General features: G+C 60.3%; 1 protein-coding gene across 4 annotated transcripts in view; it reads left to right on the forward strand.

Annotated features, from left to right (window-relative positions):
• GRM4 (glutamate metabotropic receptor 4) overlaps positions 1-17,066 on the forward strand; it is a 107,701-nt gene that overhangs the window by 16,832 nt on the left and 73,803 nt on the right. Inside the window, exon 1 of one of the 4 annotated variants that reach the window (XM_070418743.1) lies at positions 7,150-7,175. The exons of the other annotated variants lie outside the window; for them this stretch is intronic. The gene's annotated coding sequence lies outside the window, so the exon portion shown is untranslated. Of the gene's footprint in view, positions 1-7,149; positions 7,176-17,066 lie in introns of those variants that run through there. 4 annotated transcript variants of the gene reach the window in all.

Here is a 17,066-nt window from a genome sequence, read left to right on the forward strand (position 1 = left end):
TAAGGATGGTCTTTGTGTTTTTAACGAATGATTGAAAAAAAAATCAAAATCATCATAAAACGAAACAGGAAAGTTTATAAATTCAAATTTCATGTACGTATTGCCTAGGCTGCTCTCAGGGTGTGAGCATTGAGCGGGTGAGGCAGACCATCAGCTGACCCCCACTAGAATCCAGCTGCACCTCTAGGACCCCCAGCCGATGCCAGGCCCAGTGGGGCCCTCCGGAAATTTTGGCCGAATGGACTCATGGGGAATAAAGCGTCTGCAGCCGGCACATCCCTCAAAACTCTGCAGCAACAGAAGGGTGCCATGGCTGGCTGTGCCCGCTCTGGCTGTGCGGGTGGGTGCAGCAGGGCCCACCTTACCACTGGCTCAAACCGGGGCCCACCAGTGCCCTTAGGCTGAGTCCTCGCAACAGGGCTAGGTGTACAGTTGTCATCCCCATTTCACATATGGGGAATTAAGGCACAGAGAGCTTAAGCAACTTGCCCAAGGTTGCACAGCAGGTAAGTGGTGGAACTGTATACGAATCCAGACTGTTTGGCCCTAAACCTACCCTTTCACCACTCTGCTCTGCCATCTCTTGGCCATCAGATTGGCTTGGGTTTGAGATCTGGCCTCATACTGTGTGGCCTTTCTGAGCCTCAGTTTACTCATCTGTAAAATGGCTCACCTGGTAGAACAGCAATGTGCGCAAAGCCTTGAGTAGGTGCTCGGGGATGCGGAGTTACCTGAGCAGGTTTGATAGGCCCTCGTGCTGTGAAGTGCTGGGCACCCAGGGAGTGGGAGGGCGTGGACGGAGGTGGCTGTCAGGTGCTGTTCTCAGGGTGAGGACCACGCAGACCTCCCTCTGATTTTACGGGGACTCTCTTTCCCCTAAGCCCAGATGTTCCTGTGTGGTAGGGGGTCTGGGGAGGTGACCTCAAGACCCAGGGTCAGGCAAGGCCTGAACAGAGAGGAGAGGGAGCTGGGAAGAGGGAATGTGGCATTGGGGAGCGGCCCTGGGGGTCTGGAGCCCCCAGACAGCTCCCTGCCGGTTCTCCTGTGGTCTTGGCAGGACCCTCCCTGTGGACGGGCCGCTGGGGTAGAAGTGGCATCGCACCCCTGGCTCTGGAGCCTGGGGCTCACCACAGCCACCTGCGGCGATGAGACTGGCCGGGTCTGTGTGTGGACACCTGCTGGGAGGCTCGGTGGCGGCTCCACTGGATGCTCCGACTTCTCCTCCGTATCCCAGTGCCCCTGTCCTGCCCACGCGGCTTCTCCAGGGAGTGCCCCCGCTCGCTGTGCAAGCCTCTCCAGCCCCCTTCCTTCGAGGTGCTCCCTGGGGTGGCAGAACCTCTCTGAATACAGGAGGTGTGGGCGTGGGAGCAGGAGGGGTTCGGCTCTGGCAACAGACTGGCAAATAGGCTCATTATTGTGGAATTAAAAGAAGGCAGCAGCGGCCTTTGGGGCCATTTCTTAGAGCTGCCCTGGAGGGAGGGCTGGTGGGCTCCTGGAGACCAGGGTGGAGCAGGCCCCTCGGTGAGGTGTGTGACATTGTGGAGGGGCTGACGTGGGGCTGAGTCTGGGGAGGCTCAAGGTCATAATGGCTGGCTTCTGGCTGTCACTCTCCCATCTGGACCTCCGTTTGCCCATCTGTGAAAATCATTCATTCATTCATTCATTCACCAAATCTGAATTGAACACCCCTGAGCCTTTCACCACTAGAGCAGTGGTTCTGCATGTGGCTGCACAGGGGAGTCACCGAGAGCCCCACCCCAGGTAATTGGTTTGAGATGGGGCCTGGCTCCCAGGTGAGGCGCATGTGCAAACCAGGTGGAGAACCACCACTCTGAGCAACTTTATAAGGCGGGAGACAAACAGAGGGAGGCTTGCCCTGGTGGGGTTCCATGTGTGAAGGAGAAGGCAGGCAGTGAACAGGCAAGACACACAAATATGCAATGTCAAGGGGAGCAGGTCCCTGCAGAACAAAGCAGGAAGCGGCTAGAGAGCTGTGGGGGCCGGGGGGCCCTTTAGAAGGGATGGCTAGGCGTGGGGACAATAAGAAGAGTGGGCATTTGTTGATCAAACCGAATAGAGTGCAGGGGTTGCCCTATGGATGTCTGGAGGCAGAGTGTTCCAGACGGAGCAAGTGCAAAGGCCCTGGGGCGGGACTGTGTTTGGTTGTTGACTTGACCTGGGAGCTCACTAGGGGGGACCAGAGGCTCTGGGAGCAGGGAGAGGAGGATCAAGGCGGCTCCGAAACCCGCATCCTGCTCCTTCTTACTGCAAAGGGGGTGGTGGGAGGAGGGTCACCAGGATTCTGACCTGGACAAGTCACTGGGCCTGTCAGGGCTTTAGTTTCTTCGTCTGTAAAAGAGGCAAGTGGGCTGGATGGGCTGTGAAGCCACAGCGGTGATGGGGAGGAGATAGGGGGCAGAGTGTGTGTGAGAGGCACGTTCTTCCCCTGCCCCCCACCCCCACCCAGGCCACCCTGAGCCTCTTCCAACTCCTCCCTTTTATTTCCCGGCCGAGGTGAACAGAGTTGGGTGCTGGAGACCGGAGGGAGGCAGGGCCAGCTAGGAGTTCCGAGGCGGTGGGTGGAGTGTGGGCCTTGGGACCAGAGGGCCGGGGTTCACCCCCTGCTCTGCCATTTATTACCTGGGCGGTGCCTCTCTGTGCCCTGGCGGCCTTGTCTGTAAGGTGGGGAGCCTGTAGCTCCCCTCGTAGGCTTGTGAGGACCAGACGAGGGATACGTAGAGAGGGCTCAGGGCACTGCCTGGCACGGAGCCTGTGGACGCCTGCCGAGTGCCTGCTCGTGGTGGGCAGCCCAGAGCACCGGCTTTGGAGGCAGCGTGCAGTAGGTTGCTCAGATCCCAGCCCCGGATCACTCGGCCTCTCTGGACAGTTCTCATCTCACTGGTGAGATGGGCAGAATCGCATGTGCCTTTCAGGTGTGGAAACAGAAGTGCACCATGGGAGCTGGCAGTGTGGTGGGCGCACAGTAGGGCTCAGCAGCGTTAGCCCTCGTCTCCTGCTGCCAGAGCACCCACGGGGCTGCCAGGGCAGAGCGTGCAGGGGCGGGGGGAGCTCTGCAGTTGGGGGGCAGCTCGCTGGCGGTTGGCAGAGGGTGACTCTGGTGAATTTCCCTGCACCTTCCTGTGTGATGGCCCTCAGTCCTTCTGACCCTCACACTGTCAGGTGTGGGGGATGGTGCCATCTCTGGCTCCCCACTTCGGGGAGGCCTGTGGGCCCCTTACCAGAAGCCTCCCAGAGCCCAGGGACCTGCTTTCTGGGCCTGGCTCCGCTGCCAACTCTCGTGGCCCTGGCTGGATCGGCTGTCCTCCCTGTCAGTGAGGGCACTGGGTTAGGGAGGCTCTGGCCCACGCCAGTGCTTCCTGCAGAGGGGCCCTGGCTCACTCCCGGGGCCAGCAGCGGCCTCCCAGCCATCTCTGCACCTGTGTTCCCTGCCGGCCCAGACCTGTGTCCGCGCCTGCGCCAGACCACGCCCTCCTCCTGGAAGGCCTTTTTTAAAAAAGAAATATTTTTTATTGATTTCAGAGAGGAAGGGAAGGAGTGAGATAGGAACATCCATGATGAGGGAGAATCATTGATCGGCTACCTCACACCGGGGACTGAGCCCGCAACCCGGGCAAGTGCCCTGACGGGGAATCAAACCGTGACCTCCTGGTTCCTGGGTCGACGCTCAACCCTTCAGCCACACCAGTGGGGCTGGAATGCCTTTCTTGACGTCTGATGGATAGTCAACCCCTCCTTCAGCTCTGATTCAGAATCCAAGACCTTCCTGCCCTCCGAAGGCTGAAGTGATCCTGGGGTGTGTGGGGCGCTCGCGGATCTCCCCAAAGTCCGCCGAGGGCAGGATTGGGTTGGGCCTCTCTTGTCATCCCCCCACCAGACAGACAGACAGACAGACAGGCCGGGGAGTGTGCGGCACGGTGCTGCCGCAGTGGTGGGCTCACCCTCTGAAGGGTTCAGCTCCCTGGCCTCCCCCTGCCCAGCCCTGAGGGCCCTGTGCTTTTCAGCGTCCTCCCAGTTTATTAAACTAGCATTTTATGGCTCAGACATGTTGGAAATGAAAAGAAGGCACATTCTACTTTATATTCCAATTGACCTTTATGCTTGCCACTCGCCCTGGGGCCTGGGCTGGGGGAGGCGGGGTGGGGATGGGAGCGGGAGGGCGACTGCAGGCTCAGGCCTCCATTCTTGGTTCTGGGGCTGCCACGGAGAGTCGGAGAATCATGGTGGGAAGCAGTGTTGTGGGGAGGGGAGCAGGGACACCCCTTGTCTGAAGAACTTTCTCTGAACTTCTGTCCCAGCCCCTGCCTCATTGTCTGGCTGTGGCTTTCTCATGTCCTCCCACATCTCTCTGTTCCCCCTGGTCCCTTTCAGACTCTCTCTGGGTGACGGGCAGCCTCATCCCAGGGCCTGGGGTTAAGGCCAGGAGGTAGAAGCAGCTGGTGAGCCTGCCTGTCCCTGGCCAGGTGCCCCAGCCTTGCACCCACTCTGGCCACCCGCCTGCCTCACACCTGGTCATGGCATGGCATTTCAGTACCGAGCCCTACCTAGTGGACATGCCGCCCGCCCAGGCCCTCCCCTGACTCTGGCTGACCCCACAGCCCCAGAAACTGACCTGACCGTGGGCAAGTCTCGCTCCTGCTCTGGGCTCTGCTTTGCCCGCCTGCGGGATGACCAGGGCCGGCTCTGCAGGTTCCCTGGGCTGTGCGGGACCAGGCCCATCACTGGGGTACGAGCCGTCAGAAAGGGAACTCCCGGCTCTGCCGCCGCCTGGCTGTGACCTTGAGCAGGGCAGGTAGGCTCTCTGAGCCAGTTTGCAGACCTGGGAAATGGGCAGGTGGTTGTATTAAACGGGACAGTGTAACCAGCACAGGGCCTATGCATAGTAGGTGCTTGAGAAACAGTAGCCGCTGTGGAGTGTGCTCAGGTGTGAGGAGGGGCTGGACTCTTCTCCCCGTCCCCTCGTTTAACTCCTTCCTTCATGGACCTGAATGGGGATGAGGAGAACGGCGAGGGCTCAATCAGACCGGCCTCCCCAGGCCTCAGTTTCTCCCTAGGGTCTGCCCAGAGATGCCCCAGGAGGACCCAGGAGGTGTGAAGCTCTGCTCAGCCCAGCCTTGCCCTGGCCCAGCAGGCACAGTGCGGGTGGAACCAGGCCATGGCGGCTGGAGGCCCTGCCTGCTTTCAGCCTCCTGGAGGGAGGGAGCCCACCAGCACCCCACCCCCACCCCTCCGCGCCCTGGGCAGGAGCAGAGAGGGGCCTAATGGGTCTGTGGTGTGGGCTGGAAAGGCAGCACTTACCTCATTCTCCACCCCGGCTGTGGGCTGTGGTTAGGGGTGAGGACAGGCAGCATTAACCTCTGGCAGGGCCGCTCAGGAGTCTGGCTCCCCCCCCACCCCCCCAACTCTGTGCCTAGAGCCACGGCCTCCTCCTGAGCTCAGCTTCTGGAAGCTGCTAGGGAATCCAGGGTGTGGGAGACCCCCCCAAGATCCTGGGGGCTCTGGCCTGGAGGGGGCAGGCACGTGAGGGGTGTGAAGGAAGTGGGTGCACACAGCTTTCCCAAGTGCGCCTTTTATTTGTCTTCAGTGTGGGTCTGAGGGGAGCGGCTTCTCGCATAGATTTTAGTAACAAACTATTTCAAGCCTATAAAAATCATAGAGAATAATATAATAAGCTGCCCGGCACCGCTGCTAGCTTAGTCAAATATTGACATTTTGCCCTAATTTTGTGTCAAATTTTGTTTCCATTTTAAGAAAGAAAACATTGCAAATATAGTTGGAGGCCCCTGCAGGCACCGCAGTTCCACTTCCCTCCCCTCAGGCAGCCACGCCCTGTCCCGTGGGCACTTAAGGTGTGTGAGTGTGTGTGTGTGAGTGTGTGTATGTGTGTGTGTTTGAGTGTGTGAGTGTGTGTGTGTCTGTGTGAGTGTGCGTGAGTGTGTGTGTGAATGAGTGAGTGTGTGTGTGTGTGTGAGTGTGTGTGAGTGTGAGTGTGTGAGTGTGTGGGTGTGTGAGTTGTGTGAGTGTGTGTGTGTGTGTGAGTGTATGAGTGAGTGTGTGAGTGAGTGTGAGTGTGTGTGTGTTGAGTGTGAGTGTGTGTGAGTGTGAGTGTGTGTGTGTGAGTGTGCGTGTATGTGTGTGTGAGTGTGTGTGTGAGAGTGTGTGTATGTGTGTGTGTGAGTGTGTGAGTGTGTATGTGTCTGTGTGTGTGTGTGTGTGAGTGTGTGAGTGTGTGACTGTGTGAGTGTGTGTGTGTGTGTGTGTGTACAATCTCCGCAGATAATCCCTAGCTGTGCGTGTTTGAAGCTTGATGAAAACTGGTCATACTGTGTTCTGCAGCCTGCTCAGTGTCACTTTGCCACGCAGACGCAGTTCTTGTTCCTTTTCCTTGCTGTGTGGGTCTCCCTGCCCCCCCCCCCCCCCCCCAGCTCCTTACTGGTGTTGCTGCTCTTGGGGACTTTCTTAGGGCTCACACCCCGAGGGGACTGCAGAGGGGGGTGGGGGATGAGCCTCCAGGACTTCCCCAGGGGCTGCCTGCCGGGCTGCTCCTGCTGCCTCCACACCTGCCTCTCCTGTGAAGCCGGCCTGCTAGACCAGGTTGAGGGGAGCCTGCGCCTAGGCCAGCCGTGCTACGGAGACTCGGGGTGCAGTCGTGTCTTCAAGCCCAGGACCCGAATTTGCAGGTGCCCCCACGCACTGTGTGACTTTGGGTGAATTTCTGGCTCTCTCTGGGCTAGGGTGTCCTCGGCTAGAAAATGGGGATGAGGATAACGGTGAGGGCCAGGCGGGCAGCTCAGGTGGCTGCAGCCTGCTGGGCTCTGGCGTCATCCCCAGGAGGGCTGGCTCCGGCTGGCTCAGAAGTCCTGCTCGAACCTCTCAGACCCCTGCTGTGTGCGACCAGCTAGGCTTTAGGGACAGAGTCCAGGCCAAGCACCCTGGTCGGGGTTGAAAGGGCAGCCACTTCAGGACAGTGAGCCGGCGCCCTGAGGAGGTGGACAGGAGCCCTGGGAGCGGCCCGGGGGGGTGGGGGTGGGATGGGGTGGGGTGGGGTGGGGGGGGCGGTGCAGGGAAGGCTCCCTGTGGAGACAGCTCGTTGAGAGTCATGGCTGGTACTCGGAGGGGCCGAGGCTGGCAGGGAGGGCGCTCTGGCGGAGGGAACGGTGAGTCCAGGCAGGTGTGCGTCGACCGCATGTGCTTTCTGGGTGGGTTTGCTCTGGGGCTGCTGGGGCTCGGGGTGAGGTGGGGGGTGGGGGGGTGGCAGGAGCTGGGCCTGACACAGGGGTGCGCTCCTCAGTGACGCTCGGACTGTTGGCCGGGTGGCAGCTGGAGGGTTTATGAGACGCGGAGCGAGGAGATGTTAAGTGCCTGATAAGTGTAGTGCTTTGATTATTTTAAACTGCTTAAGTGGTTTCTGAGATGGTCCTAAATATCCCAGTGACACGGACACAAAATCAATTAGGAAAGTACAACAAACCAGAGGGAAGGAGCCCTCACCTGCCTGCCTCCCCCACGTCCACCGGGGCCTGGGGTCAGCCTGGACCTCCGCTCACTGCCCAGGCCAGAGCCACCAGCCTGTGCTGGGCTCTCCCGGCCTGGAGTCCTGGCTTCCCTCTAAGGCAGCGGTTGCCAACCTTTCGGACTCACGGACCACGGCACCTGCTGCTCCCAAGGCTTCCTTAAGGCCTTTCCGCCGGGTGGGGAGGGGGGACAGAGGGGTGGGGGGACAGAGGGTCTCCATTGGTGATGCCTCTCTCCTGAGTGAGCCTTTAGCGGACTGGGAGCCCCCAGGCATCCTTTCCTTTTCAATTATAGCGCCTCATTCCAATGGTCAACATTCCCAGCTGTTCAAAGGACCCAAAGCACAGGCCTCAGCCGGCCCTAGAGCTAGCGCTGTGAGCCCTCTGTGTGCCCTCCCTGTGTGTCCTCTGTGTGCCCTCCCTGTGTGCCCTCTGTGTGCCCTCCCTGTGTGTCCTCCCTGTGTGCCCTCCCTGTGTGCCCTCTGTGTGCCCTCCCTGTGTGTCCTCCCTGTGTGCCCTCCCTGTGTGTCCTCCTTGTGTGCCCTCCCTGTGTGCCCTCCCTGTGTCCTCCCTGTGTCCTCCCTGTGTCCTCCCTGTGTGTCCTCCCTGTGTCCTCCCCGTGTGTCCTCCCTGTGTGCCCTCTGTGTGCCCTCCCTGTGTGTCCTCCCTGTGTGCCCTCCCTGTGTGCCCTCTGTGTGCCCTCTGTGTGCCCTCCCTGTGTGCCCTCCCTGTGTGCCCTCCCTGTGCCCTCCCTGTGTGTCCTCCCTGTGTGCCCTCCCTGTGTGCCCTCTGTGTGCCCTCCCTGTGTGTCCTCCCTGTGTGCCCTCCCTGTGTGCCCTCTGTGTGCCCTCTGTGTGCCCTCCCTGTGCCCTCCCTGTGTGTCCTCCCTGTGTGCCCTCCCTGTGTGCCCTCTGTGTGCCCTCCCTGTGTGTCCTCCCTGTGTGTCCTCCCTGTGTGCCCTCTGTGTGCCCTCTGTGTGCCCTCCCTGTGTGCCCTCCCTGTGTGCCCTCCCTGTGTGCCCTCCCTGTGTGCCCTCCTTGTGTGTCCTCCCTGTGTGCCCTCTGTGTGCCCTCCCTGTGTGCCCTCCCTGTGTGCCCTCCCTGTGCCCTCCCTGTGTGTCCTCCCTGTGTGCCCTCCCTGTGCCCTCCCCGTGTGCCCTCCCTGTGCCCTCCCTGTGTGTCCTCCCTGTGTGCCCTCCCTGTGTGCCCTCCTTGTGTGTCCTCCCTGTGTGCCCTCTGTGTGCCCTCCCTGTGTGCCCTCCCTGTGTGCCCTCCCTGTGCCCTCCCTGTGTGTCCTCCCCGTGTGCCCTCCCTGTGTGCCCTCCCTGTGCCCTCCCTGTGTGTCCTCCCTGTGTGCCCTCCCCGTGTGCCCTCCCTGTGTGTCCTCCCTGTGTGTCCTCCCTGTGTGTCCCCCTGTGTGTCCTCCCTGTGTGCCCTCCTTGTGCCCTCCCTGTGTGTCCTCCCCGTGTGCCCTCCCTGTGTGTCCTCCCTGTGTGTCCTCCCTGTGTGCCCTCCCCGTGTGCCCTCCTTGTGTGTCCTCCCTGTGTGTCCTCCCTGTGTGTCCTCCCTGTGTGCCCTCCCTGTGTGCCCTCTGTGTGCCCTCCCTGTGTGCCCTCCCTGTGTGCCCTCCCTGTGTGCCCTCCCTGTGCCCTCCCTGTATGCCCTCTGTGTGTGCCTCCCTGTGTGTCCTCCCTGTGCCCTCCCTGTGTGTCCTCCCTGTGTGTCCTCCCTGTGTGCCCTCCCTGTGCCCTCCCTGTGTGCCCTCTGTGTGTCCTCCCTGTGTGCCCTCCCTGTGGGGTAGGTCCCAGCAGAGTGCTGGGCAGAGGGACCTGTGTTTGTAATGTCGTGCCCTTCTACCAGAGGGGTGAGAGCTGGAGGCGTAGTGCCCTGTGGTGGGGAGGCCCTGTGGCTGATCCTGGCCTGGTCTCCATGCAGCCTCGTGTAGGGGGTTAGAGAGTGGGGCTGAGCTGGACTCAGGGCCTGGCCCTCAGCTTAGGAGCTGCCCAGTGGTGAGTGCACTTTCCTCACCCAGGGTCTCTGTGGGGCGGGGGCAGGAGGCCCTCCCTGCATCCAGGAGCTGACACCACCCCACACATGCTCCCTCCACCCCACACATGCCTCCTCCACCCCACATGCCCCCTCCCCCCCACACATGCCCCCCCCCCCCCCCCCAATGCCCCGGGAAGATGCTGAGAGCTGGCGGGGTGGGGACAGTCACTGGCTGGGCTAGGCTGTCTGTCTGCTGTCCCCCCCACCCCATCACTGTGGTGTGACTAATCCTAGCAAAAGCGCTGTCAGGCCCATACTCCGCTTCCTTCGGAGCCCACGCTGCCTCATCCCCTTCACAGACGAGCCTCTGCGAGCGGGTGACTCATCGGGTCCTCTCTGCTGGGCGTGCCCTCCCTTGGCCAACCAGCCTGGGGACCCGGCAAAGTCACTCAGTCCGTCTGCCCCTCAGTTCCCATCTGCAGAATGCACCCAGGCCACATTTTACTGGACACCTTTTGAGGGTAGCGAGGAAGGAGCTTTCCCACTTCCTCCTGGAGGGCCTTAAAACTCTTCTTCCGGGGGGCTTGAAACTGCTTTTTTGTTTTCCACATAAAACATGGTCTTAAGTATCAGGGAATCTACTGCCTCATTCCTCCTACCTGAAGGTGCACCGCGAGGTGAGAGAGATGAGAGCATGTCACCTGGAGCATTGCACATATTTATTTTGTATAATTCATCAACTTCCTTTGAAAAAGGCATGGCTCCTCCCCTTACTGAAACCCTACCCATTCTTCCCTGTTCTTCAAGTCCAGCTTCAAACCTCCTCCTCCTCCTGGACCCTCCCTGCCCATACCAGCCCTCACCTCCTCTCACTCCCACCCCTCACGGTCAGTGCTGGCCGCTGAGCTCTCGCCTCTAGTCTCCCCATTCAGAGAGGGAGAAGGAGACGGAGGGAGAGGGAGAGAGAGAGAGAGAGAGAGAGAGAGAGAGAGAGAGAGAGAGAGGTCCTGAGGTTACAGACTATGTTATCCATTTCTTTTGTGGGTTCCCACAGAACCCAGAGGGATGAGTCACAGTGTTTTTTAGCAGAGAGGTGTCCATGTGAAAAACACCTCTGTTCCTGGAAGAAATCAGGCGCAGAACCTGCTGGAATGAGCCAGCAGGTACCACTTCAGCGTTGGCCATTTCCCCGTTTCGTGAGCGGGTTTCGCTCCCGCTCGCGCGGTGTATGCATTTGACACGTTTCCTGAAGATCTGCAGGCCCAGTGTCGCTGTTGAATGAGGAAGTGACTTTTCCCTTCGCCATTGCTTGGCTTCCAGTTCAGTCGAAAATGTGTGTATTTTATGTTCAGCTGGGGTTCAGCATGTGACTATGGTCCCCGGTTCTCAGGACCTTTGGGTGCCTGCTGTGGGCGGCTTCTGAGCGTTTCTTACCCACTGGGCAGCGACCCAGGGCCTGGCGGGGGACGGACGGGACTCGGGTTCAGTCCCAACAGCTCGCAGCGCAGTCCTCCACATCACTTCCTGGTCATCGCGCACGGCAGTCCTACAGCGAGGTCCGGACAGGTCCCTAGTTCACCGGCGAGGAAACGGAGGCCCATGAAGTTAACATTGGGAGGCCACCTGGCACTTAGTATAGAGCTGAGCTCAGAGCCCGGGTCCCAGACTCCCAGCCAGTGCCTGGCCCTTCCACGCTGGCCGCCGCGGGCGGGTCCTTTTAGGCCAGCGGCTCTTGCTGCAGGAGCTGGGGGTGGTGTGCAGGGTGGTTTGCAGGCGCCAGTCAGGCCGACCCTCCCTCCGCCCCACGGAGCAGGGACAGCAGCCTCGGGTCCCTGTGGGTGGTGTGGCCTGCCGGCCCCTCTTCTGTGTAATTTACGAAGTTGGCATCCCAACGTCTCCGTGGTTCTGCCGGCGTTTGTGCCCCGGACCACCGCTGGGAGCGTTTCCCCGCACCTCGATGAGTCTTGGGAACATGGTGTGTAATGGGTGTGTAGCCCCCATGGGGGCGCTGCCACCTTGGATGTGCCACGGCTCTCTGGTGGCTGCCCTCGGCCGTGTCGCATTTCCCGTGGCTCTCTCTCCAGGAGGTGTGACAAAGGGCTGGGTGGGTGTGGGAAGCAGCAGGCGGGAGGGCCCTACTTGCTTGGGGTGTTATCCTGAGGGAGGCGGTGCTCAGGGGAGCTCCGGGGACAGCGGGCGGAAGGTGCACGCAGCAGGTGGAGTGTGGGAGGCAGGACCAGGTGTCCGCGGTGATGCTGTGGCGTGGGACGCGGGGCCCGGGGAGATGTGCTGAGCTGGGCTGCAGGCTGGGGGCTGGGGTGTGGCTGCCCTCTATTCCTGCTCAGGATGAAAGCCCCGGACGCTGACTGTGGCGGCTGAGGGAGGGGGCAGGGGGCCTGGCGGGCAGGGAGGGCAGGTGACCTCACTGGGGCCATTGCTGTGGACAGGTGGGAGATGAGGCAGGAGGGGCCTGGGGAAGGAGGCAGAGGCCCCGGGGCGCCCAGGGTGGCATCACCTTGGCTGCCATCTCGCCCACCTCCAGCCCTTGGCTGCCCATCGGCCCCTCCCTCCAGCCCTGGTCACTCCCTCTGTAGTTCCCCTGGGCCACTCTCTCTGCCCCTCAATGTCCAGCCGGCCAGCCTCTGCTTCCGGTGTTCCTTCTGCCCTGAAGAGTGCTTTGTCCACCGTTGCTTTATATTTTTAAAAAATTGAAGTATAACATCCACACAGTGAAGTGTTCGAGTTTCAGGTGTACGACTTGAGAGCCTTTATGAATGCGTGTACCCGTATGAGCATCAGGATGGAGAGCGTTTCAGTGCCCGCAGTCCCGTGAGCCCCTCCCCGGTAGGCCCCCTCCCTCCCAGGCCCCCTCTCTCCCAGGCCCCCTCTCTCCCAGGCCCCCTCCCTCCCAGGCCCCCTCTCTCCCAGGCCCCCTCTCTCCCAGGCCCCCTCTCTCCCAGGCCCCCTCTCTCTCCAGGCCCCCTCCCTCCCAGGCCCCCTCCCTCCCAGAGCCCCTCCCTCCCAGGCCCCCTCCTCCCAGGCCCCCTCCCTCTCCAGGCCCCCTCCCTCCCAGGCCCCCTCCTCCCAGGCCCCCTCCCTCTCCAGGCCCCCTCCCTCTCAGGCCCCCTCCCTCCCAGGCCCCCTCCCTCCCAGGCCCCCTTCCTCCCAGGCCCCCTCCCTCCCAGGCTAGCCCGCAGCCAGATGCCTAACAGCACAGAGCAGCTCTGCCTGGCTTTGAGCTTCAGATAAGCAGCATTCCGTGGCAAGCCTTTTGTGTCTCCTTCCTGCACTTGCCCGGTCTGGGAGTCTCCGCTGTGGGGGGTCTGTCGGTGATCTGCTCCTGTTCATTGCTCTGTAGTATTCGATTGTGTGATTGTTTGCACAGTTCTCGTTCATTTGTCCCTTCTGCTGCTGGACAGCAGGGCTGAGTCCACTGTTTGGTTATTGCGAATGAAGCTACTCTGAACGCGTGTGTGTCCGCCTTTCGTGGACATAAATGCCCGTTTCACGGGGATCTGCCGGCTCACAGGCTGCGGGGTGATGAGCTTTAGGAGGACTGCCCAACAGTCGCCCAGAGGTCTCACCTCTTCTCACCTCGATTTTTGCTTTGAAGTTCTGCCTGTGCTGCCGGCCCATCTTGAATGCCCCCTCCGTCGTCCTGGTGCGTAAGCACTGGTTGCTCGGGCGTTACCTGCGAGGCAAAGCTAATGTGTCTTCTTCACTGCCCAGTCGCCTGGCCTGCAGCGTCGCGGGTGCTCAGTCAGACCAGTGGTTGAGTTTATGCGCCTGGCACCGGGTCAGGACTTTCACGTAGGTTATCTAATGCCGGTCACCGGCTAGGACTTCAGTATCACTGGCCCCATTCTGCAGGCGGGGACACTGAGGCTCGCCCGGCAGCAGCAGAGGCCCGAGTGCTGCCTGCGGAGGCTGTGTGCGCCACAGCTCCCGGCGGCGGCATGTGTTCGGAATTTCTTGCTCTTTTTCAGCTCGCCCACTTTGATTTCACTTGGCCTCATATCCTAGTCCGGGGGTTGTTGAATTAAATCTCATGGGTGACCTAGTTAGCTTGTGACCCAGCCAGCTCCGGAAAGATCTGTCAGCTTGCTTCATGCCGAGCCTGTGCCCCAGAATTGGGGACTTCCAGGTTGGGGTGGGGATGGGAAGGCCGCAGAAACCCCCTCGTATGTAATTAAAGCCTCCCCTGGCAGGGCCAACGTTTGTACTTTATTTGTACTCTTTCAAAGGTCCCTTCCGTTAATTGTGACAGTCTTGGAGGTCACAGCCTGCCTGTCATCATTTGCATTTTTTTGGTGACAAGATTGGAGTCCCGGGATGGGATGTGCCCGAGTTTGTCACGGAGCCTGGCGAAAAGCTGGCGCGAAAGCCTTGAACTCCTGCCCTCAAGCCGCCTGCTGTGACGCGTTTCCGGCAGGAGCTGGGGGAGGACTGGAGTTGGGCTCAAACCCGGCGAGGCTTGTCCCAGGGCCGCTTTGGGAAGCTGGAAAGGCTCCTGTAGGGCATCGATTTATAAATGGCCTTTTAGAGCCCTGAAAGCTTTGCCGGGTGTCTCAGGGGCAGCCTCTGGGATAAGTTAACCTCAGGCCCCAGAGGAGCCCGAGGCCTGGGCCGCTGTCCACAGTCCTGAAACAGGGCCTCACTGTTGGGAGGCAGGGGAGGGGCAGCAGGGTTGGCCTGGCCGGCGAGGGATGGGGGTGGGGGTGGGGAGGAGGGAGGGGAAGAGGGGAGCACTTATGGCTCCCCAGGAGGTACTCTCCTACCAGTCTTGGTGGCAGCTGGGCATGTTGCCGGGCAGACAGTGTGGGTGCCTTGATATTTTTCTGAAGCCTGGAGACACGGTTGCTCTGTCTACTGTGCTAACAATGTACTGAATAAATAATTTAGTGGTGGCTGTGCTGCGCCTGCTGTCCTCCCCAGGGGGTGGCCACACGTGTGCTCCCACATGCAAGCTTCTGGGTGGGCCAGGAGCTACTATGAAGGGCTGGCGGCTGGACCAGAGGCAGTGCATCGCCGTTTTAACAGGGCCCTTGCCGCCTCTACCCTGGTGAATCAGTGTCCTCCCGGCAACCCCTGAGGAGAGGGTAGTGGCACGTGGGGCCAGCGTCTCCTGTGTGCTGTGATTCAGTGGCACTTAAAGGTCCGTTCGTCCTCAGACCAGCCTGAGTGCCAGCAGCCTGGAGGAAAGGCCCCTCCTAATGGGCACCCTCCCTGGGCTGTGTCTGAACTGGTTGCATTTGATTCAGTAAACCTGGAGCTCCAAGTCTGTGCAAGATACCAGGCAGGTGTGGTGACTAAACCTGGGTCCTTCCTGGATGGGGAGGTGTGGCACGCCTGTGATTTGCCACCGGTTAATTTAGGGTCGGGCACTGGGGGCTCAGAGGGGGGGAGGTCAGTTCTGAAGGATGCAGGGTGGCTGCCCGGAGGAGGTGGTCGGTGTCCTGCAGGCAGACGGGAGCCATGACAGCGCTAGGTGGGGAGGGCATGCATGGCTGGAACTGAAGGCATGTCTGGTATGGAGGCAACAGGGCGTGTGGCATGGAGGAGGGTCGGTTTGGGAGTAAGTGGTGACCCGGCTGGGGTGGGTTGGGGGGCTTAGGCCAGGAGTGTGGACTTGATCCTGCAGGGCAGTGTCCTGGTCAGAGTTGGGGTTAGAAATATCCCTTTGGGTGTGGAGTGGAGGTTTGGTTGCAGGCCGAGGCCTGAGGCTGAGAGCGATTAGGGGGCAGATGGAAAACTTGAGACTGGAAATGATGGTGGCCCAAATGATGGCCTTAAGCATTTTGTCATTCATTCACTCATTCATTCATTCACTCTCTAGTCAAATAGTGAATCAGATGTTGGACTAGGTTAGGAATACAGTGAACAAGAACACAGTCCTGCCCACAGGGAGCTGACTTCCGAGGGGGAGAGAGACCGGGACTACGATACGCAATAATTCAAGTCCTGGTACCTGCCGTGGAGGAAGAGTGCCCAGGGTCAGGGGTTTTGAGGGGGACAGAGGAGGGAAGGGCTCCTTTCAGCAGGGCGGTCGAGGAAGGGACCTTTGAATAGACCCAGCAGGTAAGGAAGGGAGCCAGGCGTCTGCATGGTGGAGGGCCCAGCACGTGCAAAGGCCCCGGGGCAGGAATACTCTTGGCCCATCTGAGGAGCAGCGGGATACCGCTCGGAGAGAAGGGTGGCAGGGCTGGACCGCGGCAACCCCTGGGCTCAGAGCGGTGCACTCCGGGTGCAGTGGGCAGCCTTTGGAGGGTTTTAAGCAGAGTGACAGGATCAGATTTATGGTTTAAATCAGAGGTGGGAACCTTTTTTCTGCCGAGGGCCATTTGTATGTTTATATCATCATTCACAGGCCATATAGATTTGTCAAGTTAAAAATTAGCCTGCTGTATTTGGTCAAACATTTAATTAACTCACCCCTAATGCCTTGACAGGACCAGACCAAATGATTTCATGGGCCTTATATGGCCCGCGGGGCAGACGTTCCCCACCTCTGGCTGCCCATGGAGACTGAATTTGTAGTTTTGTCAGTGGCTCCTGTGGGCATTGTGGAGTTTTTGTAATAACCCTCCCCTCCCCTCCCTCTTCTCCTCCCCGGCTTTCCTTCTTCCCTCCCCTCCTATCCTCCCGGGGGCAATCAACCCGCAGCCCTCTCCACCGTGGCCCCTAAAGAGGCTTCCAGGGGCAGCTCTGTCTTTCTCCACCCCCTACCCTGCAGCCTGGTTCCCTTGGGCTGGGACCCGCAGCCATTGCTAGGCGGACCTCGGGCAGGGCTCTCTCTGAGCCTCAGTTGTCCTCACCCGTGAGGGGAGCACCCTGACAATGTCTCCCTCACCGGGTTGGCGTGAGGTTTAAATGGGAGAACGCATGTAAAAGCTGCCAATGGAAGGCAATTAGTGTAACTTTCAAAGCCAGAGGGAAGGCCAAGGATTGAGGCGTCCCTGGGAGTGGTGACTGGGAACCGGTGACCAGAAGGTGGCCCCGGATGCAACATAAATGCAGTAAAAAGCTGCAGGGAAGAGAAATTTGAGGAGCCAGATGCCCAACAAACGGCCTGAGGGCATGGGCACGTCCTCGGCCTGCGGGTGATGCAGTGACAGCGGTGCTGAGCCCTGGGCTGAGAGCCTGAGCCTGGATCGTCCCAGCGCCCTCTAGCCCTCCCACCAGGATGGGGCCAGGATAGTGTTCCACTGGACCCGCTGTGGGCACTCAGACCTCCTCATGTGGGGGTGCTCCCACTCCCCACTCCCCCCCCCCCATAGGCCTCCTCCCCTCACAGAAGCTGGTGAGTAAGGCCCAACCACAGGAACCTCCTCCCTCGTCCCCCCTCAGGAGGGTGGTTGCGTTAACTGTGCTTCATATTTTTGGCAGAGAGCTGGCAGTGAGACCCACGCTGGGAGCCGGGAGAGTGCTAATTGAGGGGTTCCCTCTGGGGAAACCCCTGTGATTGGCGTCCAGGAATCCTGGTCCTCTGGGCGCAGCTTACAGAGCTGTAGGCAGGGAGATGCCGCCTCCCCTGGGTGGGAGGGAC

This window comes from Myotis yumanensis, unplaced genomic scaffold (assembly GCF_028538775.1).
Source record: "Myotis yumanensis isolate MYYU_CA2020_CCGP unplaced genomic scaffold, mMyoYum1.0.hap1 SCAF_6, whole genome shotgun sequence".
Classification (NCBI taxonomy): Eukaryota; Metazoa; Chordata; class Mammalia; order Chiroptera; family Vespertilionidae; genus Myotis; species Myotis yumanensis.